At 49.4% G+C, this 18,259-nt stretch overlaps 1 non-coding gene across 1 annotated transcript; it reads right to left on the bottom strand.

The window, feature by feature from the left end:
* Positions 1–331: 331 nt before the first annotated feature.
* Positions 332–450, bottom strand: LOC148442172 (5S ribosomal RNA). The gene has a single exon (XR_015875902.1). It is a non-coding gene; the product is annotated as a 5S ribosomal RNA (ribosomal RNA).
* Between the last annotated feature and the right edge of the window lie 17,809 nt (positions 451–18,259).

Genomic DNA, 18,259 nt, shown 5'->3' with positions numbered 1-18,259 from the left:
GGGACGTAAGGCGCTGCTAAGTGCGGCCTAGTTGTGTGTGCCCTGTCAGCCATGTTGGGAATGGGGTTGCTGCTGCTGAGAGAGTGCTAGATGCTTTGGGTTGTATGCATGAAAAAAGAAGTAGGTGACATAATGGTGAAGTTTGAGTGTAGTTTTGGAAAGAGCTGGATGTGCAGCAGTCATAAATAAGTGAATAAAGGCATGAATGAGTGAGTGAGTGAGTGAGTGAGTGAGTGAGTAAAAGAAAGAGAGAAGTGTGCATTTGAAAAAGTGAAGAAGATTGAGAAGCTGTGAAGAGCGACCCCTGCTGGTTGCAGAGTAAAAAAGCAAAAGCCTACAGCACCTGGTATTCCCAGGCGGTCTCCCATCCAAGTACTAACCAGGCCTGACCCTGCTTAGCTTCCGAGATCAGACGAGATCGGGCGTGTTCAGGGTGGTGTGGCCGTAGGCAGAGACCAGGCTCTCACTTGCTCCTTTTCTACTTGTCACCAGCAGCAGCCAGGATCCACCTCTCCAGCCCAGCTGCTCCTTGCTATTCACTACCTTCCACACGTTGCTTGCTGTCTGCATCACAGCACTGGGCTCTCTCCCTCCAACCCTCTCGTCTAGCCACATCTTCCTGCTGCTGCTGCTGCTGCCTCTTTAAGCCTTTTTTACTCCCTCTTTTTTTCCTCCTTATTGCCCACACAAACATACTCTCACAACCTGCCTTACTTTGGCTTACTTCTCTCATTCATTTTACTAATCAGCAGCATCTCAAACACGTTCTTCTATCTTCACAGATGTCTGGCCCCTAGCGCCCTACAGCGGCAAGGCAATCACACCTGGATGACTAAGCGGGCAGCTTTCCCTTCAGCCTGCTTTCTCACAGGCCCTTAGTAGGTAAGCGCTGGCTTTCTTGCTTGCTTTCGTGACTTGGGCAATGGCTGGCATCGGCGACGTCTATCACAGAATGGGAAGGGCTAGAGAAAGCCTTCTTCGGGACAGCGCTCGTCTGCTCGGTGACATGTAATGGTGGCTCTCTTACTGTGGCCGGCTGAAAGCTTGGGCTGCGTTGAAGGCTTTCTTTCTTTTTCAGAGTCCAGGCCATGGGTGGAGGGATGATGGAAGCCAGGAACAAATTGTAGACTCAGGCAGGTGTCTGGAATTAGCATTGGTGTTACACAACCATTCCTGTGCACTTCAGGTGCTGCTACTGCTGTGGTAACATTGGAGAAGTGGGCCCCCACAAAGGGCCTAGAGAAGATGGCCTCCTACTGGCCCCAGCTCCAACAGAGAAGAAGAAAAAAAGCAAAACATAGCTCCGAGTGTTCCAAGTCATCTGCCTTCCAGAGAGTGACCAGGCCCAAGCCTGCTCAGTTTGAGTGCTCAGACAAGATCAGGCACCTTCTGATTGGTGTGTCTCCAGGTGCCCGCACCAATCTAGCGTATCCTCTTCCGTTGGGTTCTGGCATCTTTCTTCCGCCAACAGCTGGTCTGTGGACTCACCAGGGACCATCAACCTGGGATGTTGTCATCATGTGGGAAATCGCAATGTTGACAGTCAAAAGGTCAACACCATCATGTCGATATGGCTAAAATGTCCACACCCCACATGTCAACACCTGCAAAATGCTGGGGCAGTCTAAATGACAACACATGAACTGTCGACACAGCTAAAATGCTGCCGTATGAAATAACGACACCGTCAAAATGTCCACAATAGAAATCTTAGGGTTAAGGTCTGGAATTGGGTGTCAACATTATGCACCTGTCAACATTTTGGCTGTCCACAATTTGAACATGTCGGCCTTTTGTTAGTGTCGACATTGTGGTTGTCACTATCAGGCTGAAAAATCAAAACAAACCCATCAGAGATAGCAAAAACATTAGATGTGGCCAAATCAACTGTTTGGAACATTCTTAAAAAGAAAGAACGCACCGGATAGCTCAGCAACACCAAAGGACCCGGAAGACCATGGAAAACAACTGTGGTGGATGACAGAAGAATTATTTCCTTGGTGAAGAAAAACCCATTCACAACAGTTGGTCAAATCAAGAACACTCTCCAGGAGGTAGGTGTATATGTGTCAAAGTCAACAACCAAGAGAAGACTTCACAAGAGTGAATATAGAGGGTTCACCACAAGATGTAAACCATTGGTGAGCCACAAAAACAGGAAAACCAGATTACAGTTTGCCAAACAATATCTAAAAAAGCCATTACAGTTCTGGAACAACATCCTATGGACAGATGAGACAAAGATTAACAGAGTGATGGGAAGAGAAGAGTATGGAGAAGGAAAGGAACTGCTCATGATCCAAACCATACCACCTCATCAGTGAAGCATGGTGGTGGTAGGGTTATGGCGTGGGCATGTATGGATGCCAATGTAACTGGTTCCCTTGTATTTATTGATGATGTGACTGCTGACAAAAGCAGCAGAATGAATTCTGAAGTGTTTCGGGCAATATTATATGCTCATATTCAGTCAAATGCTTCAGAACTCATTGGACGGCGCTTCACAGTGCAGATGGACAATGACCCGAAGAATACTGCAAAAGCAACCAAAGAGTTTTTTAAGGCTAAAAAGTGGAATGTTATGCAATGGCCAAGTCAATCCCCTGTCCTGAATCCGATTGAGCATGCATTTCACTTGATGAAGACAAAACTGAAGGGAAAATGTCCCAAGAACAAGCAGGAACTGAAGACATTTGCAGTAGAGACCTGGCAGAGCATCACCAGGGATGAAACCCAGCATCTGGTGATGTCTATGCGTTCCAGACTTCAGGCTGTAATTGCCTGCAAAGGATTTGCAACAAAGTATTAAAAAGTGAAAGTTAGATTTAGGATTGTTTAGTTTGTCCCATTACTTTTGGCCCCTTAAAAAGTGGGAGGCACATATAGAACCCGTTGTAATTCCTACACCGTTCACCTGATTTGGATGTAATTACCCTCAAATTAAATCTGAAAGTCTGCAGGTAAAGCACATCTTGTTTGTTTCATTTCAAAGCCATTGTGGTGGTGACTAGAGGCCAAAATATGAGAATTCTGTCAATGTCCCAATATTTATGCCCCTGACTGTATATATGTTATGACACATGCAGCACATCTATATGTAATGCCACATGCAGCACATATATAGGTAATGACACATGTAGCACATACAACACATATATATATATATATATATATATTGACACATGTAGCACATATATATATGTAATGACACATACAACATATATATATATATATATATATATATATATATATATATAATGACACATGTAGCACATATATATGTAATGACACACACAGCACACATATATATATAGTGACACATGTAGCACATATATATATGTAATAACACATACAACACACACACATATATATATATATATATATTAGGCGTGTGCACCGGCCACTTTTCGTGTTTTGGTTTTGGATCTGGATCTTTCTTCGTGTTTTGGATCTGGATTGGTTTTGCCAAAACCACCCTTCCGTGTTTTGGGTTCTGTGTTTTGGATCTGTATTTTTTTTTTAAAAGAATAAAAACAGCTAAAATCACAGAATGTGTTGGTTTTTCCGCTCCTATGCTATTATTAACCTCAATAACCTTAATTTCCACTCATTTCCAGTTCACAAAGACAGAAAAAAAATATTTTTTTATTTTTTGTGGAGTGCACTTTGGGGGTTACACCACCCTTTGACAGACAGACTCACGCTTGTTGCTGCTGCTTTGAGGATGCAGGTGCGGCTACAGCCCACACAATTCACAAAGACAGAAAAAAAAAAAAAATTTTTTATTGTTTGTGGAGCGCACCCTGAGGGTTACACCACCCTTTAACAGACAGACGCACGCTTGTCGCTGCTGCTTTGAGGATGCAGGTGGAATCTAGATGGGATTTGGAACTGGGGACACAGCTAAAATGCTGCCGTATGAAATAACGACACCGTCAAAATGTCCACAATAGAAATCTTAGGGTTAAGGTCTGGAATTGGGTGTCAACATTATGCACCTGTCATCAATTGTTTAAATCCCACTGCACTAATGGTGGATACCGGACGCACGTCTAACACCAACATAGCAGTCAAGGCCTCAGTTATACGTTTTGCTTCAGGATGACTGCTGTCGTACTTCATCCTCCTCGCTAGGGACTGTTGGAGGGTCAATTGTTTAGTAAAAGTAGTGATGTTCCTACTTCCTCTCTGGGATGATGAACAACTCCCAGCAGCAGCAACAGCACTAGGAGGAAGTGGTTCTTGATCTTTCCCTATTTTATTTTTATCGGAGAAAGTTTGGTCCTCCATTTATGTTGTATTGATATATACGTGCGGCTAAGGCGCACACAAACACAGAAAATAATTTTTTATTTTTGTTGGACACTATTGCACTTTGTGGGTTACACCACCCTTTAAGAAATGAGCCAGCCGGCCCTTTACTTATGGGACACAGGCGCAAGCTTGGCGCTGCTCCTTTGTTGATGCACGTGCAGCCACAGTGCACACAATTCACAAACACAGAAAATATTTTTTTATTTTGTTTGGAGTGCCCTTTGGGGGTTACAGCACCCTTTAATGGACAAGCCAGCCGGCCCTTTACTTATGGGACACAGGCGCACGCTTGGCGCTGCTCCTTTGTTGATGCATGTGCAGCCACAGTGCACACAATTCACAAACACAGAAAATATATATTTTTTTTGTTTGGAGTGTACTTTGGGGGTTACAGCACCCTTTAACGGACAAGGCAGCCGGCCCTTTACTAATGGGACACAGGCACACGCTTGGCGCTGCTCCTTTGTTGATGCACGTGCAGCCACAGTGCACACAATTCACAAACACAGAAAATATTTTTTTATTTTGTTTGGAGTGTACTTTGGGGGTTACAGCACCCTTTAACGGACAAGCCAGCCGGCCCTTTACTTATGGGACACAGGCGCACGCTTGGCGCTGCTCCTTTGTTGATGTACGTGCAGCCACAGTGCACACAATTCACAAACACAGAAAATATTATTTTATTTTGTTTGGAGTGCCCTTTGGGGGTTACAGCACCCTTTAATGGACAAGCCAGCCGGCCCATTACTTATGGGACACAGGCGCACGCTTGGCGCTGCTCCTTTGTTGATGCATGTGCAGCCACAGTGCACACAATTCACAAACACAGAAAATATATATTTTTTTTGTTTGGAGTGTACTTTGGGGGTTACAGCACCCTTTAACGGACAAGGCAGCTGGCCCTTTACTAATGGGACACAGGCACACGCTTGGCGCTGCTCCTTTGTTGATGCACGTGCAGCCACAGTGCACACAATTCACAAACACAGAAAATATTTTTTTATTTTGTTTGGAGTGTACTTTGGGGGTTACAGCACCCTTTAACGGACAAGCCAGCTGGCCCTTTACTTATGGGACACAGGCGCACGCTTGGCGCTGCTCCTTTGTTGATGTACGTGCAGCCACAGTGCACACAATTCACAAACACAGAAAATATTTTTTTATTTTGTTTGGAGTGCCACTTTGGGGGTTACAGCACCCTTTAACGGTCAAGCCAGCCGGCCCTTTACTTATGACACAGGCGCACGCTTGGCACTACTTTGTTGATGCATGTGCTGCTACTGCGCACACAATTCACAAACACAAAAAAATATATTTTTTTATTTTGTTTGGAGCGCCCTTTGGGGGTTACAGCACCCTTTAACGGACAAGCCAGCCGGCCCTTTACTAATGGGACACAGGTGCACGCTTGGCACTGCTCCTTTGTTGATGCACGTGCAGCCACAGTGCACACAATTCACAAACACAGAAAATATTTTTTATTTTGTTTGGAGTGCACTTTGGGGGTTACAGCACCCTTTAACGGTCAGGCCAGCCGGCCCTTTACTTATGACACAGGCGCACGCTTGGCACTACTTTGCTGATGCACGTGCGGCTACTGTGCACACAATTCACAAACACAGAAAAAATATATATTTTTTTTACACTTGGGGGGAGCACCTCTGATGGACAGAGCACTCCCTGGACAACACTACAGCACTCCTTTAGGACTGGGACACTGCACAGGACTTTGTGCAGCACAGCACAAAACTACACTGCACTACACAACCCAGCCAGCCCTAACTCCCACCCTCCCTCTTCACTGTCCACAGCCGAGTGAGAAAATGGCGCCGACGCGGGTACCTTATATAGGATCCAAAACCCGCGAGACCCGGAAGGCGGGATGATGACGTTTTGCCTCGATTTCAGATCCGAGTCAGGCGGGGAAAGTCGAGCCTGACTCGGATCGGCCTCGGATCGAGGGGGTTCGGATTTCTGAAATCCGAACCCGCTCACCCCTAATGTATATATATATATATATATATATATATATATATATATTATATATATAATATGACACATGTAGCACATATATATTTAATGACATACAACACATATATATATATATATATGACACATGTACCACATATATATGTAATGACACATAGAACATAAATATATATATATATAATGACAAATGTAGCACATATATATGTAATGACACATACAACACACATATATATATATAAATGACACATGTAGCACATCTATAGGTAATGACACATACAGCACATATATATATATATATATATATATATGATGCATACAGCACATATATATGTAATGACACATGTAGCACATCTATATTTAATGACACATACAACACCTATATATATATATATATATATATATATGACACATGTAGCACATATATATGTAATGACACATAGAACATATATATATATATATATAATGACAGATGTAGCACATATATATGTAATGACACACACAACACACATACATATATATATAATGACACATGTAGCACATATATAGGTAATGACACATACAGCACATCTATAGGTAATGACACATGCAGCACATCTATAGGTAATGACACATACAGCACATATATAGGTAATGACACATGCAGCACATATATATATATAATGATATATACAGCACATATATATGTAATGACACATGTAGCACATATATATGTAATGACACAAATAGGACATATATAGGTAATGACACATGTAGCACATATATAGGTAATGACACATGTAGCACATATATAGGTAATGACACATACAGCACATATATAGGTAATGACACATACAGCACATATATAGATAATGACACATACAGCACATCTATAGGTAATGACACAAAGAGCACATATATAGGTAATGACACATGTAGCAAATATATATGTAATGACACATACAGCACATATATAGGTAATGACACATACAGAGTCTTACACGACTGTACATGGAGCAGACAATGTTTCTGTCCCCTCAAAGTCATATTTGGCAGAGACATATTTTTAGGTACCATTGTTACCCGACACCATGTATGCACCCAGGCCTGACATATATAATACACTGTATGTAAGAGCTGTGACTGCACGCTACACGCCTAATACAGAATGACAGAGGAATGTGTACGAGTGCCGGGGCCGCCTGTCCTGCAAGGTTTACATTTCATTTAGACAATTGCTGTGTAATACACACTACCAGGCGTCCATTGGCTTCCATTCAGGGACCCCTCGAGGGCCGAAGTCTAATCCTCTTCTCATACACCAGTCAGTAGCCACAGAGGAGGAGATACCCAGGACCTTCAAGAATATGAAAGTCATGTTAGGGGGCGTTTCTTTATAACATGTCCGCAGCGCCCTAGCGGTCATGTGTGTCTCTCTGGGTACGAAGGGCCACATTTCTGCCTTATATGGAGCCAACATGGTGGAAAGGGGTAAAACGTCGGTGGTGGGGAAGAAACAGATATCAGTGCAACTGCGACACTGCGAAGTATGCCTCTAAATCGCAAAACGCCAAGTGCACACGCGCCGCACCATGTGTCCGAAGTGGTAGGTAGGTGGCGCTTCTTGTGCGGAGACCAGCATGAAGTAGGCATTTCTAGGCTGTATCAAGACAGAGCGAGCGGCTATTACCGATGGGAGTGTCATGGCCGTATAATCCTGAGTAGTGCGTACGGGAATGAGGCGCTTGCTTCTGATGGAAGAGGCGATACTAATGAAGATGGCGGTGTCTGCAGATGCTAGGACAGTAGGCGGGATAGGTTTGCACGATCAGACGCACAGTTCGCGACTTAGTTTGGCTGATAGTCACATTAGCATGTGACAGAGAGAACAGTGCCGATGCCATAGGGAAAAGCAGCCGCGGAATCAGACAGCGCCTGGTACGGCGACGCAGCACAAAAAGCTCTGCGTCCAGGACGGACAGAGGGCCCGATTTACCAATGGACGCTGATTTGATCGCAGCTGCAGAAATATGCCGTTTGCAAAGTTCACCCGAGCATAAGGACGCCCACTGCTGCCTTCTTATCGGTAACATCGGCGGCCATCTTACCCTTGCGGAAGATGTGACTTGCCGCAGCCTTGGGTGCTCTTCTGACACGCAGAGCTGCGTATGCACTCGTAGTAGCTAATTATGCACGCTCATGTAATGGCGTTTATACGGACAGACAGGCCTGCGGTTTTCTGACCACCCCCTGACGCTGACAACCTGTCACTCGCTTAGCAATGGATTCCTGTGCGCGTACGTAATTGAGCAGTGCGGCTAATGCACATGTGCACTAGCAAACAATCGGATTGCGTGCGTAATCGCCTTTGTGTCCGTCAGATAAAATCTTACAAGCGATATTCTGTCTCCGTTTCCGTTTCATACTGGATGTAAAGCAGAGAATTGCTGACAAGTAGCGCACACAAGGTACCACTCTGACCACGTGAGGTCACTATCCGACCACGTGAAGTCAGAGACCCCACACCTCAGGCTGCATGCTCCCCCAAACTATACTGACCGCGCTGCAACCCAAGATGTTCTGCAGCAGTTGGGACCGGTCACTGCAGACAGCGCAGAGGGGAGGGGGGGTTCTATAAACAGAAGCGGTGAGAGCGACACACAGAGCAGCTGTATCACCCCTCCCTGCATTCGGGCCTGGGGTGACAGATAGTAGTCACTGGTGACAAATCACTAGAGCCCAGCTGACATGTAATATTCCTGCTGTCATGACATTTTCCATCCGTCCTTGATTTGCTGGGAGTCCCAGCTTTAGAAGATTTGCCCCTGAAAAAGTCCCTTTCTTTCAGTATTATAATGATTCCTTTATACATCAGCAGCATATTCTACAGCTGCTCGGGCCAAAATGTCGATCACGATCTAGCTATAGCTCGCGGAGCTCCCGACGGTAGATGGCGACCGACTTGCCTAGTGCACAGCTACCTGTATTGTTAGCGTCTGCCTTCCAGCGTTCCCAGTGATGCAGTGCGCAAGTGACGTCATCCGCGATGTGAGGAGCCTGCTGGATCCAGTCAGCAGAAGCCCCGACAGCGGGGAGCGGTGAAGCAGCCTGACCAGCATGAAGTCAGGTAAGTTCTCCACTGGGAGGGGACACTACTACTGGGGACATAGCATAAGGGACACTACTACTGGGGACATAGCATAAGGGCCACTACTACTGGGGGCATAGCATAAGGGCCACTACTACTGGGGGCATAGCATAAGGGGCACTACTACTGGGGACACAGCATAAGGGGCCACTACTACTGGGGGCATAGCATAAGGGGCACTACTACTGGGGGCACTGCATAAGGGGCACTACTACAGGGGACATAGCATAAGGGGCACTACTACTGGGGGCATAGCATAAGGGGCACTACTACTGGGGGCACTGCATAAGGGGCATAGCATAAGGGGCACTACTACTGGGGGCACTACTACTGGGGGCATAGCATAAGGGGCACTACTACTGGGGGCACTGCATAAGGGGCACTACTACTGAGGAACTGCATAAGGGGCACTACTACTGGGGGCACTGCATAAGGGGCACTACTACTGGGGGCATAGCATAAGTGGCACTACTACTGGGGCACTGCATAAGGAGCACTACTACTGGGGGCATAGCATTCGGGGCACTACTACTGGGGGCAAAGCATAAGGGGCACTACTACTGGGGACATAGCATAAGGGGCACTACTACTGGGGACATAGCATAAGGGGCACTACTACAGGGACATAGCATAAGGGGCACTACTACTGGGGGCATAGCATAAGGGGCACTACTACTGGGGCACTGCATAAGGAGCACTACTACTGGGGGCATAGCATATGGGGCACTACTACTGGAGGCATAGCATTAGGGGCACTACTACTGGGGGCATAGCATAAGGGGCACTACTACTGGGGACACAGCATAAGGGGCACTACTACAGGGGACACAGCATAAGGGGCACTACTACAGGGGACACAGCATAAGGGGCACTACTACTGGGGACTTAGCATAAGGACCACTACTACAGGGGACACAGCATAAGGACCACTACTACAGGGACATAGCATAAGGGGCACTACTACTGGGGACATAGCATAAGGGGCACTACTACTGGGGACATAGCATAAGGGGCACTACTACTGGGGACATAGCATAAGGGGCACTACTACTGGGGACATAGCATAAGGGGCACTACTACTGGGGACATAGCATAAGGGGCACTACTACTAGGACATAGCATAAGGACCACTACTACAGGGGACACAGCATAAGGGGCACTACTACAGGGGACATAGCATAAGGACCACTACTACTACAGGGGACATAGCATAAGGACCACTACTACTACAGGGGACATAGCATAAGGGGCACTACTACTGGGGACATAGCATAAGGGGCACTACTACAGGGGACACAGCATAAGGGGCACTACTACAGGGGACACAGCATAAGGGGCACTACTACAGGGGACACAGCATAAGGGGCACTACTACAGGGGACACAGCATAAGGGGCCACTACTACAGGGGACACAGCATAAGGACCACTACTACAGGGACATAGCATAAGGGGCACTACTACTGGGGACATAGCATAAGGGGCACTACTACTGGGGACATAGCATAAGGGGCACTACTACTGGGGAAATAGCATAAGGGGCACTACTACTGGGGACACAGCATAAGGACCACTACTACAGGGACATAGCATAAGGGGCACTACTACTGGGGACATAGCATAAGGGGCACTACTACTGGGGACATAGCATAAGGGGCACTACTACTGGGGACATAGCATAAGGGGCACTACTACTGGGGACATAGCATAAGGGGCACTACTACTGGGGACATAGCATAAGGGGCACTACTACTGGGGACATAGCATAAGGGGCACTACTACTGGGGACATAGCATAAGGGGCACTACTACTGGGGACATAGCATAAGGGGCACTACTACTGGGGACATAGCATAAGGGGCACTACTACAGGGGACACAGCATAAGGGGCACTAATACAGGGGACACAGCATAAGGGGCACTACTACAGGGGACATAGCATAAGGGGAACTACTACAGGGGACATAGCATAAGGACCACTACTACTACAGGGGACACAGCATAAGGGGCACTACTACAGGGGACACAGCATAAGGGGCACTACTACTGGGGACACAGCATAAGGGGCACTACTACAGGGGACACAGCATAAGGGGCACTACTACAGGGGACACAGCATAAGGGGCACTACTACAGGGGACACAGCATAAGGGGCACTACTACTGGGGACACAGCATAAGGACCACTACTACAGGGGACACAGCATAAGGGGCACTACTACAGGGGACACAGCATAAGGGGCACTACTACAGGGGACACAGCATAAGGGGCCACTACTACAGGGGACACAGCATAAGGGGCACTACTACAGGGGACACAGCATAAGGGGCACTACTACAGGGGACATAGCATAAGGGGCCACTACTGGGGACACAGCATAAGTGGCACTACTACAGGGGACACAGCATAAGGGGCCACTACTGTGGATATAGCATAAGGGGCACTACTACTGGAGACACAACATAAGGGGCACTACTACAGGGGACACAGCATAAGGGGCACTACTACAGGGGACACAGCATAAGGGGCACTACTACAGGGGACACAGCATAAGGGGCACTACTACAGGGGACACAGCATAAGAGGCACTACTACAGGGGACACAGCATAAGAGGCACTACTACTGGGGACACAGCATAAGGGGCACTACTACTGGGGACACAGCATAAGGGGCACTACTACTGGGGACACAGCATAAGTGGCCACTACTACTACAGGGGACACAGCATAAGGGGCCACTACTACGGGGGACACAGCATAAGGGGGCGACTACTACGAGGGACACAGCATAAGGGGCACTACTACGGGGGACACAGCATAAGGGGCACTACTACTGGGGACACAGCATAAGGGGCACTACTACTGGGGACACAGCATAAGGGGCACTACTACTGGGGACACAGCATAAGGGGCACCACTACAGGGGACACAGCATAAGGGGCACCACTAGAGGGGACACAGCATAAGGACCACTACTACAGGGGACACAGCATAAGGACCACTACTACAGGGGCCACTACTACTGGGGACACAGCCTAAGGGGCCACTACTACTGGGGACACAGCCTAAGGGGCCACTACTACTGGGGACACAGCATAAGGGGCACTACTACAGGGGACACAGCATAAGGGCCACTACTACTGGGGACACAGCATAAGGGGCACTACTACTGGGGACACAGCATAAGGGGCACTACTACAGGGGACACAGCATAAGGGGCACTACTACTGGGGACACAGCATAAGGGGCACTGCTACTGGGGACACAGCATAAGGGGCCACTACTACTGGGGACATAGCATAAGGGGCCACTACTACAGGGGACATAGCATAAGGGGCCACTACTACTGGGGGCACTGCATAAGGGGCACTACTACTGGGGGCACTGCATAAGGGGCACTACTTCTGGGGCACTGCATAAGGGCCACTACTACTGGGGGCATAGCATTAGGGGCACTACTACTGGGGGCATAGCATAAGGGGCACTACTACTGGGGGCATAGCATAAGGGGCACTACTACTGGGGACATAGCATAAGGGGCACTACTACAGGGACATAGCGTAAGGGGCACTACTACTGGGGGCATAGCATAAGGGGCCACTACTACATGGGACATAGCATAAGGGGCACTACTACTGGGGACAAAGCATAAGGGGCCACTACTACTGGGGACATAGCATAAGGGGCCACTACTACTGGGGACATTGCATAAGGGGCACTACTACAGGGGACATAGCATAAGGGGCCACTACTACTGGGGACTTAGCATAAGGGGCACTACTACAGGGGACATAGAATAAGGGGCCACTACTACTGGGGACTTAGCATAAGGGGCACTACTACAGGGGACACAGCATAAGGGGCCACTACTACTGGGGACTTAGCATAAGGGGCACTACTACAGGGGACATAGCATAAGGGGCCACTACTACTACAGGGGACACTACTACTGGGGACATAGCATAAGGGGCCACTACTACTGGGGACATTGCATAAGGGGCACTACTACAGGGGACACAGCATAAGGGGCCACTACTACTGGGGACTTAGCATAAGGGGCACTACTACAGGGGACATAGCATAAGGGGCCACTACTACTACAGGGGACACAGCATAAGGGGCACTACTAAAGGGACATAGCATTAGGGGCCACTACTACTACTACAGGGGACTTAGCATAAGGGGCACTACTACAGGGGACATAGCATAAGGGGCCACTACTACTACAGGGGACACAGCATAAGGGGCACTACTACAGGGACATAGCATTAGGGGCCACTACTACTGGGGGCACAGCATAAGGGGCCACTACTACTGGGGACATAGCATAAGGGGCACTACTACAGGGGACACAGCATAAGAGGCACTACTACTGGGGACATAGCATAAGGGGCACTACTGGGGACTTAGCATAAGGGGCACTACTACAGGGGACATAGCATAAGGGGCCACTACTACTGGGGACTTAGCATAAGGGGCCACTACTACAGGGGACATAGCATAAGGGGCACTACTACTGGGGGCATAGCATTAGGGGCACTACTACTGGGGGCATAGCATAAGGGGCACTACTACAGGGGACACAGCATAAGGGGCACTACTACTGGGGGCATAGCATTAGGGGCACTACTACTGGGGGCATAGCATAAGGGGCACTACTACTAAGGGCATTGCATAAGGGGCACTACTACTGGGGCATTACTACTGGGGGCATTGTATAAGGGGCATTACTACTGGGGCATTGTATAATGGGCACTACTACTACACCCCCTTTTTGCACACCACGCCTCATTTTTCCTGCTCAGTAGATTATGAAATGTTTTTAGCTGCTTTATAGTCTGGGAGGGAGGGGGGCGAGGCGGAGTATTGGGGCATTAAGGGGCAAAGTTCTCTGAGGCAATGCCGGTATGACCTTACCAAATGATGAAGGAACCTTGGGGTGATGGTCTGCTGCATAGTCCAGGGAGCTGGGGGTGATGGTCTGCTGCATATAGTAACGAGTGAGGACTGTGTAAGCGGGGGATGAGGCAGAAATAAAATACTGTACAGTGGGTCCATTGTGTGTTTTCCATTCAGGGTACCCGGCTGTATACAGACCAGGGGTAGTAACATGTGGCACTCCAGTTGCGGTGGAACTACACATCTCAGCATGCCTGGCCACAGATTTGCTGTTAGGACATGGCAGCTGGACACACATCACAGATACAGTATACATCTTCCTATAACCTATATTGGAAGCAATGCTCAGTATCTATAGTTTTTCACTAAACTTTATAGCATAAGGCATTTTATAGGGAACGTACATTTACATTGTAGCCTAGGTCAGCAAGCAGGCTCAGGGGTAATGAGGAGACAGGAAGGGGTACACAGGGGTAATGAGGAGACAGGAAGGGGTACACAGGGGGAGGCACAGGGGTAATGAGGAGACAGGAAGGGGTACACAGGAGGAGACAGGAAGGGGTACACAGGGGTAATGAGGAGACAGGAAGGGGTACACAGGGGTAATGAGGAGACAGGAAGGGGTACACAGGGGGAGGCTCAGGGGTAATGAGGAGACAGGAAGGGGTACACAGGGGTAATGAGGAGACAGGAAGGGGTACACAGGGGGAGGCTCAGGGGTAATGAGGAGACAGGAAGGGGTACACAGGGGTAATGAGACAGGAAGGGGTACACAGGGGTAATGAGGAGACAGGAAGGGGTACACAGGGGGAGGCACAGGGGTAATGAGGAGACAGGAAGGGGTACACAGGGGTAATGAGGAGACAGGAAGGGGTACACAGGGATAATGAGGAGACAGGAAGGGGTACACAGGGGTAATGAGGAGACAGGAAGGGGTACACAGGGGTAATGAGGAGACAGGAAGGGGTACACAGGGGTAATGAGGAGACAGGAAGGGGTACACAGGGGTAATGAGGAGACAGGAAGGGGTACACAGGGATAATGAGGAGACAGGAAGGGGTACACAGGGGTAATGAGGAGACAGGAAGGGGTACACAGGGGTAATGAGGAGACAGGAAGGGGTACACAAGGGTAATGAGACAGGAAGGGGTACACAGGGGGAGGCACAGGGGTAATGAGGAGACAGGAAGGGGTACACAGGAGGAGGCACAGGGGTAATGATATAGGAAGGGGTACACAGGGGTAATGAGGAGACAGGAAGGGGTACACAGGGGGAGGCACAGGGGTAATGAGGAGACAGGAAGGGGTACACAGGGGTAATGAGGAGACAGGAAGGGGTACACAGGGGGTGGCACAGGGGTAATGAGGAGACAGGAAGGGGTACACAGGAGGAGGCACAGGGGTAATGAGACAGGAAAGGGTACACAGGGGTAATGAGGAGACAGGAAGGGGTACACAGGGGGAGGCACAGGGGTAATGAGGAGACAGGAAGGGGTACACAGGGGGAGGCACAGGGGTAATGAGGAGACAGGAAGGGGTACACAGGGGTAATGAGGAGACAGGAAGGGGTACACAGGGGTAATGAGGAGACAGGAAGGGGTACACAAGAGGAGGCACAGGGGTAATGAGGAGACAGGAAGGGGTACACAGGGGGAGGCACAGGGGTAATGAGGAGACAGGAAGGGGTACACAGGGGTAATGAGGAGACAGGAAGGGGTACACAGGGGTAATGAGGAGACAGGAAGGAGTACACAGGGGTAATGAGACAGGAAGGGGTACACAGGGGGAGGCACAGGGGTAATGAGGAGACAGGAAGGGGTACACAAGAGGAGGCACAGGGGTAATGAGGAGACAGGAAGGGGTACACAAGAGGAGGCACAGGGGTAATGAGGAGACAGGAAGGGGTACACAGGGGTAATGAGGAGACAGGAAGGGGTACACAGGGGGAGGCACAGGGGTAATGAGGAGACAGGAAGGGGTACACAAGAGGAGGCACAGGGGTAATGAGGAGACAGGAAGGGGTACACAAGAGGAGGCACAGGGGTAATGAGGAGACAGGAAGGGGTACACAGGGGTAATGAGACAGGAAGGGATACACAGGGGGAGGCACAGGGGTAATGAGGAGACAGGAAGGGGTACACAAGAGGAGGCACAGGGGTAATGAGGAGACAGGAAGGGGTACACAAGAGGAGGCACAGGGGTAATGAGGAGACAGGAAGGTGTACACAGGGGGTAATGAGGAGACAGGAAGGGGTACACAGGGGGTAATGAGGAGACAGGAAGGGGTACACAGGGGGAGGCACAGGGGTAATGAGGAGATAGGAAGGGGTACACAAGAGGAGGCACAGGGGTAATGAGGAGACAGGAAGGGGTACACAGGGGTAATGAGGAGACAGGAAGGGGTACACAGGGGGAGGCACAGGGGTAATGAGGAGACAGGAAGGGGTACACAGGGGGAGGCACAGGGGTAATGAGACAGGAAGGGGTACACAGGGGTAATGAGGAGACAGGAAGGGGTACACAGGGGTAATGAGGAGACAGGAAGGGGTACACAGGGGTAATGAGGCGACAGGAAGGGGTACACAGGGGGAGACACAGGGGTAATGAGGAGACAGGAAGGGGTACACAGGGGTAATGAGGAGACAGGAAGGGGTACACAGGAGGAGGCACAGGAGTAATGAGGAGACAGGAAGGGGTACACAGGAGGGGGCACAGGAGTAATGAGGAGACAGGAAGGGGTACACAGGAGGAAGCACAGGGGTAATGAGGAGACAGGAAGGGGTACACAAGAGGAGGCACAGGGGTAATGAGGAGATAGGAAGGGGTACACAGGGGTAATGAGGAGACAGGAAGGGGTACACAGGAGGAGGCACAGGGGTAATGAGGAGACAGGAAGGGGTACACAGGGGTAATGAGGAGACAGGAAGGGGTACACAGGGGTAATGAGGAGACAGGAAGGGGTACACAGGGGTAATGAGGAGACAGGAAGGGGTACACAAGAGGAGGCACAGGGGTAATGAGGAGACAGGAAGGGGTACACAGGGGTAATGAGGAGACAGGAAGGGGTACACAGGGGGAGGCACAGGGGTAATGAGGAGACAGGAAGGGGTACACAGGGGTAATGAGGAGACAGGAAGGGGTACACAGGGGGAGGCACAGGGGTAATGAGGAGACAGGAAGGGGTACACAGGAGGAAGCACAGGGGTAATGAGGAGACAGGAAGGGGTACACAAGAGGAGGCACAGGGGTAATGAGGAGACAGGAAGGGGTACACAGGAGGAGGCACAGGAGTAATGAGGATACAGGAAGGGGTACACAAGAGGAGGCACAGGGGTAATGAGGAGACAGGAAGGGGTACACAGGGGGGGGGCACAGGGGTAATGAGGAGACAGGAAGGGGTACACAGGAGGAAGCACAGGGGTAATGAGGAGACAGGAAGGGGTACACAAGAGGAGGCACAGGGGTAATGAGGAGACAGGAAGGGGTACACAGGAGGAGGCACAGGAGTAATGAGGAGACAGGAAGGGGTACACAAGAGGAGGCACAGGGGTAATGAGGAGACAGGAAGGGGTACACAGGGGGGGGCACAGGGGTAATGAGGAGACAGGAAGGGGTACACAGGGGTAATGAGGAGACAGGAAGGGGTACACAAGAGGAGGCACAGGGGTAAGGAGGAGACAGGAAGGGGTACACAAGAGGAGGCACAGGGGTAAGGAGGAGACAGGAAGGGGTACACAGGAGGAGGCATAGGAGTAATGAGGACGCAGGAAGGGGTACACAGGAGGGGGCACAGGAGTAATGAGGAGACAGGAAGGGGTACACAGGGGTAATGAGGAGACAGGAAGGGGTACACAGGGGTAATGAGGAGACAAGAAAGGGTACACAGGAGGAGGCACAGGGGTAATGAGGAGACAGGAAGGGGTACACAGGGGGAGG

Source organism: Taudactylus pleione, unplaced genomic scaffold, assembly GCF_031769625.1.
Source record: "Taudactylus pleione unplaced genomic scaffold, aTauple2 ptg001597l, whole genome shotgun sequence".
Taxonomy (NCBI): domain Eukaryota; kingdom Metazoa; phylum Chordata; class Amphibia; order Anura; family Myobatrachidae; genus Taudactylus; species Taudactylus pleione.
This window is presented reverse-complemented; position numbering and strand designations above follow the sequence as displayed.